The sequence below is a fragment of the Pongo pygmaeus genome, chromosome 14, assembly GCF_028885625.2.
Source record: "Pongo pygmaeus isolate AG05252 chromosome 14, NHGRI_mPonPyg2-v2.0_pri, whole genome shotgun sequence".
In the NCBI taxonomy this organism is placed as follows: Eukaryota; Metazoa; Chordata; class Mammalia; order Primates; family Hominidae; genus Pongo; species Pongo pygmaeus.
Genome location: NC_072387.2, coordinates 98219215 through 98228089, shown reverse-complemented (window position 1 = coordinate 98228089; position 8875 = coordinate 98219215). Strand labels below are relative to the sequence as shown.

Below are 8875 nucleotides of genomic sequence, written 5' to 3'. Positions count from 1 at the left end.
TGGCAACACGAGTGGATCCTTGGTGAAGGTCAACTTCTTAGTTTACAACATCCATCTACTTACTGCATCCTCATATAGTGAAGAAAGATCTCTTGTCTCTTCCCTGTTTTTAAGGACTTTAATCCCATAATGAGGGCTTTATCTTTCAAAAGCCCCACCTCCTAATGCCATCATACTGGGGGTTAGAACTTGAACATATAAATTTTGGAGGGATACAAACATGGAATCAATAGGAGTTATACATGAGCAGTTGCTGTATTTCACCCAATAAAACTTGTCACTCATTCTCTGAAACAGGTTTTATGTTTTGCTCTTCTTCTTCCACCCTGTTCACAGTGCTTCAGACCCAGTTTGTAGTACCCTTCTTGGTCTAGGCTCATTCCCTTGGTGATTTCCTCTTGTATTATTGCTTTAAATAAATGACAAAAAAAACAACAAATCATATCTCTATATCAGAGATCTCTTATAAATTCCATCCTCATACCTACAACTGCCTACCTGACACCTTTGCTTGAATGTCTGATGCACATCTCAAACATGACACTAAACCTCTGTCTTTCCGCCCTCAGACCTGCACCATCTTTGGTATTAATTGTGTTCCTCCCATTGCTCATAAAATACCTGGAGCTATTCTCTACATGTTTTTTGTTGTACACCCTACATTCTGTAGATCAGCAAGTCCCTGTTGGCCAGATTTCAAGAATACACATATTTGAATCACTTTTTATGACATACTAAAACCCTGGTCTGAGTCATCATCATTCCTCTCATTCATTAGTAAAATGGCCTCCTATTTAATGTCTCTGTTTCTATTATTACATCTTCAATTCATTCTTCAGACATAATCCAAAGGGATTTCTAGTGAAATATATTTCAGCACTTGCTATGTCTCTGTTTAAAGCTCTGAAGTGGTTTCCTATGTGGTCCTACATAGAACTACCGCATCTTATCTGAGCTTGAGTTACATCTTAAAATTGCCTTTGCCTGGATAGATTAAATTTTGTATCTTCAAGATATGATCAGAGTTTGTTTCTCCAAGTCATCAAGTGGCACTAACAATGTGAGAACACTTAAATTATATTCTCTACATAAGCTTTTTGGGGTACCATATTTGTCATGTGGATTGAAATCTTAAATCTAAATGAGTATTAGCCTATGGTTCAAATATGCAAGTGAGTTTTTTTTCCCCTTGTTCTATCTTTTGCCAAGATAGAGACAGCTAAGTTTCCTTGCTATAATTTTCAGTTTTTTCACCTTTACTTTGAGATGGAAAATTACAAGTATTTTTAAACTCTTATTGAATTCTGCTTTTTGAGATTTTGCTTGTTAATGTTAAATAAAATAAAGGCACATGTTGAATTTGGTGAAATTTAATATGACACACACACACATTCTAAATCTCTGCTCATAGGAAATGCAGTCACTGCTTAGCACACCTTATAAAACCTTTTGCACATTCTTACATATTTAATTTTTCAGAAGTAAAGGGATACATATAACATTCTGTGTTTCATTAACATCCTATTTATGCTAGAGACTCCTTAGTTGAGAATGGATCTCGGAAGGCTTAATTTTTGTGATTATATTTTACTATGTTTTAAGAGAGTTTGGCACCATTAAGTTTTATTTTTAATCAACAAATGATCTAATTAAATGATGTAAAAAATATTTTTAAAGGCACACATATTTAGAGTTAGTTGTTTTCAAGTGGACTGCTCACAAGGTTCAAATTAATTAGCTAATTACAAACAATATTCTCCTATCCACTTGGGCTGGCGAACATAACCAGGCAAGAAGTTTCCTGAACTGGGAAGAAAACCTACATTACAAAGTTTTAATCCTAGATTCAGTATTATGGTGTGCAATATTCAGTTGTATCAAAGCCCTGGATTTCTTGTGCCAAATAAAATAATCATCTAGGTGGCAAATTTACTTGCTGTTTATGTCTAGTTAATATTGAAAATAATTAGAGGGTATGTTTTATGCTGTCTACTCTTTTAGGCCTGTGTATAACTTTACTATTCTAGGGATACATAAGATTTAATTAAGGAGAAATCAATTACAAATATTCCACTGTGTGCTGAAGAGAAAGCTGCAAATGAATCACCAAGAGGTGAATTGGGAGCTGAGTCTCAATAACGTTAACCTTTGTCAGTGAGTTGTCAAGGATTGATAGGCATGAAATAATAAATATTTAATTTATATTGGTCCAAAATATGAGTTTCAGTGAGTGACACCTGTACTAACTTTTTTGGAAGCAAAAAGGCTTCAATAAGCCAGGGAACATTCCAGAGGTCAGCAGATAGCAAGGTCTTTCAGTCTGTGGTGAATAAAGGATAAATCAATGTGTTTCAGATTAGCCATCCCATTTAGGAGTAACTTGGTTCCAGTAGTCATTCTTGATATTTCTTTCTTAATGTATGTTTTATAAATTCCAGGAGCACCAATGAAAGATGCATATACACATTCATTCTTGCAGAAACTCTTAAAACACTCAAAGACATTTTGAAATCTTCTCATGGCCTCCTAGTTGTCCATGGGCTCTAGAATAAGAACCTCTCCCTAAAAAGATTCTTGAAATCTACCTTGCTGATGTACATCTTGCAATGCTGAAATTAGTGTCTTTTTGATCAGTAGAAATCTTCGTAAGATATTGCTCACATACATAATGACAATGCAAATAGACAATACAGACAGTACTTCATTCATGAATATCAAAATTGTTTGTAAAACTTAATTAAAATTAGCACAAAAGAGATCAAATTACAAAAAGAGTGCAATATTTTTAAAAGTAGAAATCTAATGTTATTATGTAAGGAAGCTGTTGGGAAATAGATATGTGGATGTATATATATACACACACACAATTTTTGAGTGTATAATATCACCTACTGCAATTAGATATTGAATTTTTCTTTTTATGTCTAATCTTTCATATTTTTTTCTTATTATGTCACCCTCTACTGTCTTACTTACCTCATATAACTTCTTGATTTTAAAAAAATAAGTAGTAGATAATCACTTTAAAAGTAGGCAGAAGGCAGATAGGCTTTTATTAAGTGGTTTTAGAAGTTAAGGAGAAATGATATATTTGAGAAAAAGAGTTCAGGCCTAACAAATAGAAAATAATGTAGAAAGAACAAGCAACTGGTAACTAGAAAGTCAGGTTTTTCAAGATCAGTATGAGTACTTATTCCATCATGCAGCATATTAAAATTAATGTCCAAAGGACGATCACCTATGATGGCTCTCATTCATTTATTTGACACAAAACTTCTTAAATTTTCATTTAAGTTCTTTTATAATAATATGTCAATTTACCATTCTTGATCCATTCCCCCATGTTTTTCTTTGCATATCTGGCTTTCTGCCACATGGTCAGTTTAAACTAACACTCCTTAGCTGTGTATTTCTCTTTGGGGAACTTACTTAACTTTTCTCTGCCTCAGTATTTTCATCTGTCCAAAGGTGGAAATCTGAAATTATATTTAGTAAGATTTCTGGGAAGTAAAATAGATAAAACATGTAAAATTTCTTACATCTTCAGTTCATGATACATATTAATCACTGAAAAAATATCAGTTGGCATTATTCTCTCATACTTGATGCTTTTTATTTTTTGGCACTCCATGTATGTCCCCTTATATATCTCTCTTATTAAATTTACTAGTCTGTTCGTAATTTGAAATATTATGTAGTATGGGATCTAATTTAGCACCTAACACATTGTATATGAAGGAAGAAATTAATTACCAGATTTAAAATGTACATACCTGTACTGGCAGATGCACACCATATGACTCTGATCTTGTTAAATGTATAGTTTTAATGATTATTTCAAAGCCTGTGTTAATAAATTTAACATGATTATATAATGCATTTTACAAAACTTATTATATGGTATATACAATAACAAGATACCATACTAAAGCAATATATAGCCAAAGGCAATCTTATTTCTTACCTGAATGCATATTATCCTTGGATTATAGACAAAAATAATTTCAAAATTTGCCCTCTCTGGTTATAATATTAAAAAAACTATTAGTTGAATTAGGTTAAATTAGGTTAAATATGCTTAAAAAATAACGCCAGTAACATCAAAACACATTCATAATTCTACGTAATAGAGACAGAAATCAAATAAAAATTTGAGTCATAGCCATGTGAAAATCTGATAAACAATAAAAATTATGCTTACGAAAAATTATGTTTATTTTTGTGTCTCTGTGTTTTTCTCTTAGTCAATCTTCTGTTACTTATAACAAAACTTTCATAATTGGGTAATTTATAAAGAATAAAATGTATTTCTTACAGAATGGAGATAAGCATTTCAAGGTTGAGGATCCACATCTGATGAGCGTCTCATTGCTGGTGGCGACTCTCCGTAGAGTCTCAAGGTAGTGAAGGGCATCACATGCTGAAGGGGAGGAGTGTGCTAGCTCAGGTCTCTCTTTCTCTGCTTATGAAACCACTAATATCTCTCCCATGACAATTCATTAATCCATTAATCCATTAATTGATAAATTCCCTCATGAGTGCTGTGATCCAATTACCTCTTGAAGGCCTTACCTCTCAATACTGTCACACTGGGGACAAAGTTCATGCAACATGAATTTCAGAGGGAACAAACTTTCACGCCATAGTGTTCTGCCCTTGGAGCTCCAAAACTTACGTCTTTCTCACAACTTTAAATACATATACGTTTTTTTCCATCCTCATAGCCCCAAAGACTTAACTCATGTCAGCATCAGCATCAGCTCAAAAGTCCAAATTCCAGAGTCTTACTTGTAAACCTCTGAAATTGAGGCAAGTTATCTACTTTCAAGATAAAATGGTGTTACAGGTATAGGACAGACATTCCCATTCCAAAAGGGAGAAAGAATCAAATATAAGAGTAAAAAGCTCCAAGCAAGTCCAAAACCCAGCAGGGCAAACATTTAGCCTTAAAGGTGGAGAACAATCTCTTTTGATTCCATGTAAAACATCCTAGAACACACTGGGACAGGGGTTCAAAGCCTCAGGAAGCCCTGCTCCTGTGGTTCTGCTGGGTGCAGCTCATATGACTACCAACATGGGTTGGAGCGTGGGGCCTGAAACTTTCCTGGGTGGGTGTTGCATGCTGCTGGTGACTCCACAGTTCTGTAGTCCTGTTTCCATGGCTCCAGTAGGAACTGCCCTGTGAGGATGCACCGCAGTAGCTTCAACCCCACATTTCTACTCAGCATTGCTTTATTGGGGGCCTGCTGCAGTGGCCCCACTCAGCTACAAGCTTCTGATTGGGACCACAGGCTTTTGAAGACATCCTTTGAAATATATGTGGAGGCTGCCAAACCTCCAGCTTTCTTGCTTTCTGCTAGGCAGCAAAATCCGTACCACATGGACACTGTCAAGGCTTATGACTTTTACCTTCTGGAGCTGTGTCATGAGCCCCACCTGGAGCTGCATCAGCCACAGCTGGGGTAGCCAGGGAGCACTGTGTTGAGGTGTGGAGAGTAGAGTCCTAAGATGGCCCTCAGCTTCAAGCCCAGGAAGAGCAGCTGAGGTCTGTCCCTTGGAATCATTCTGCCTTCCTAGGCCTCTGGGCCTGGGATTGAAGGGGAAACCTTAAAGATATCTGAAATGCTTTCAGCATCTTTATTTCATTCCCTTCTATCCATGTTAATCTTCTTAGCAATCAGTCCTTCGGCTTTGACCTTCGTTTCCTCTCCAGAACATACTTTTTCACTTTTTACGTGACCAGGCTGAGAGTTTCCTAAATCTTTCTGTTCTGCTTTCCTTTTAATTATAAATTCTGGCTTTAAATTATTTATTTGCTTTAGAATCAGTGTGAGTGACCAAAAAGTAACCATGCATCTTCTTTTATATTTTGCTTAGAAATTTCTTCTGCCAGATATCCTACTTTATCCTTCAAAAGTTTGGCCTTCCATAAAACCCCTGGGCAGTGGCACAGTTCAGACAAATTCTTTGCCAGTTTATAACAAAGCTGGCTTTTACTCTAGTTTACAATAACTTATTCCTCAGCTCCATTTGAAACCTCATGAGAATAGCGTTTACTGTCCATGTTGTTGTCAGTTTTCTGCTTATGACCACTTAACCAATCTCTAAGGATTTCCAAACTTTTCCTAGTATTCTTGTCTTCTAAGTCCTCATTAGAACCTAGGCATTTTCTAGCCTGCTCCTCTAAATTCTTCCAGTCTCTGCCCATGACCCAGTTCTAAAGTTGTTTCCACATTTTTAGGTATTTGTTGTTATCAACACCTTACTCCTCAGGACCAATTTTCTGTCTTAGTCCATTTTTTGTTGCTTACAAGAGAACACCTGAAACTGGGTGATTTATAAAAGAAGAGAAATATATTGCCTACAGTATAAAGGCTGAGTTCAATGTCAAAGGGCTACATCTGGTGAGTGTTTTCTTGTTGGTGGGGACTTGGGAATTCTGAGGTAGCACAGGGCATCACGTGGTGAGAGGGCTGAGTGTACCTGCCCAGGTCTCTTTTTCTCTTCTTATAAAACCACTAATGCCACTCCCATGATAGCCCATTAATTCATTAATCCATTAATTCATGAATAGTTTAATCCACATATGAAAGCAGAGACCTCTTGACTCAATTACTTCTTAAAAGCTCCACCTTTCAGTGCCACTTCAGTAGTGGCACATTGAGTAGTGGCACATTGAGGATTAATTTTCAGCATGAGTTTTGAAGGGTGAAAACATTCAATTCCCAGTACTCTCTTTCTCTTGTTCTACATAAAAAAACACACAGACGCACATGTTTACACACATAAAGGGAACTGGATGAAAGTAATGTGCAGAATATACTAAACAATGACAATAATTTGAAATGAAGAATTACAAAAATTGGGTATAATGCTGTTATAAAAACAGAATGAATATTATTTTCACTTTAATGATATTTTGATTTAAATCTTTATTCAAAGCATTTTTAATGATTTAGAATATAATAGAAGAGTGTATCAACTGTAGAAAGTATTTTAACAAATGCAATAACATCTTAGTTTATATTCTAGTTGAGCTAAGGCATTGGATCCCTTGCTAATATTGTAAATAGCTCATTTTTTACTTCTTATAATTCTCATCTCATAGGTTCTTTCTGTTTATTTTTCATACAAATATCTTTTACATATACTTAATTTTATGATATAAAATATGATAATACGTTTATTATGAAAATATTCTCTAGGGAGCTATCAGTGTATCACTTTTAGAGGCATTAAGCTGTCATTGCTTGACCCAGGCATACTTTATGTGTACCGCTGAGAAGACCTATGATAGAAATTACAATAAGAATTTCTTTTTTATTTATTCATTTATTTATTTATTTATTTATTATTATTATTATACTTTAGGTTTTAGGGTACATGTGCACAATGTGCAGGTTAGTTACATATGTATACATGTGCCATGCTGGTGTGCTGCACCCACTAACTCGTCATCTAGCATTAGGTATATCTCCCAAAGCTATCCCTCCCCCCTCCCCCCACCCCACAACAGTCCCCAGAGTGTGATGTTCCCCTTCCAGTGTCCATGTGTTCTCATTGTTCAGTTCCCACCTATGAGTGAGACTATGCAGTGTTTGGTTTTTTGTTCTTGCAATAGTTTACTGAGAATGATGATTTCCAATTTCATCCATGTCCCTACAAAGGACATGAACTCATCATTTTTTATGGCTGCATAGTATTCCATGGTGTATATGTGCCACATTTTCTTAATCCAGTCTATCATTGTTGGACATTTGGGTTGGTTCCAAGTCTTTGCTATTGTGAATAATGCCGCAATAAACATACGTGTGCATGTGTCTTTATAGCAGCATGATTTATAGTCCTTTGGGTATATACCCAGTAACAGGATGGCTGGGTCAAATGGAATTTCTAGTTCTAGATCCCTGAGGAATCGCCACACTGACTTCCACAAGGGTTGAACTAGTTTACAGTCCCACCAACAGTGTAAAATGTTCCTATTTCTCCACATCCTCTCCAGCACCTGTTGTTTCCTGACTTTGTAATGATTGCCATTCTAACTGGTGTGAGATGGTATCTCATTGTGGTTTTGATTTGCATTTCTCTGATGGCCAGTGATGGTGAGCATTTTTTCATGTGTTTTTTGGCTGCATAAATGTCTTCTTTTTAGAAGTGTCTGTCCTTCGCCCACTTTTTGATGGGGTTGTTTGTTTTTTTCTTGTAAATTTGTTGGAGTTCATTGTAGATTCTGGATATTAGCCCTTTGTCAGATGAGTAGGTTGTGAAAATTTTCTCCCATTTTGTAGGTTGCCTGTTCACTCTGATGGTAGTTTCTTTTGCTGTGCAGAAGCTCTTTGGTTTAATTAGATCCCATTTGTCAATTTTGGCTTTTGTTGCCATTGCTTTTGGTGTTTTAGACATGAAGTCCTTGCCCATGCCTATGTCCTGAATGGTGATGCCTAGGTTTTCTTCTAGGGTTTTTATGGTTTTAGATCTAACATTTAAGTCTTTAATCCATCTTGAATTAATTTTTGTATAAGGTGTAAGGAAGGGATCCAGTTTCAGCTTTCTACATATGGCTAGCCAGTTTTCCCAGCACCATTTATTAAACAGGGAATCCTTTCCCCATTGCTTGTTTTTCTCAGGTTTGTCAAAGATCAGATAGTTGTAGATATGCGGCGTTATTTCTGAGGTCTCTGTTCTGTTCCATTGATCTATATCTCTGTTTTGGTACCAGTACCATGCTGTTTTGGTTACTGTAGCCTTGTAGTATAATTTGAAGTCAGGTAGTGTGATGCCTCCAGCTTTGTTCTTTTGGCTTAGGATTGACTTGGCAATGCGGGCCTTTTTTTGGTTCCATATGAACTTTGAAGTAGTTTTTTCCAATTCTGTG

General features: G+C 35.9%; 1 long non-coding RNA gene across 1 annotated transcript; it reads right to left on the bottom strand.

The window, feature by feature from the left end:
- Positions 1–239: 239 nt before the first annotated feature.
- Positions 240–4936, bottom strand: LOC129011177 (uncharacterized). Its single transcript, XR_008493263.1, has 3 exons — positions 4316–4936; positions 3774–3844; positions 240–409 (listed from the first exon to the last, which is right to left on the bottom strand). It is a non-coding gene; the product is annotated as an uncharacterized LOC129011177 (long non-coding RNA).
- Positions 4937–8875: the final 3939 nt, after the last annotated feature.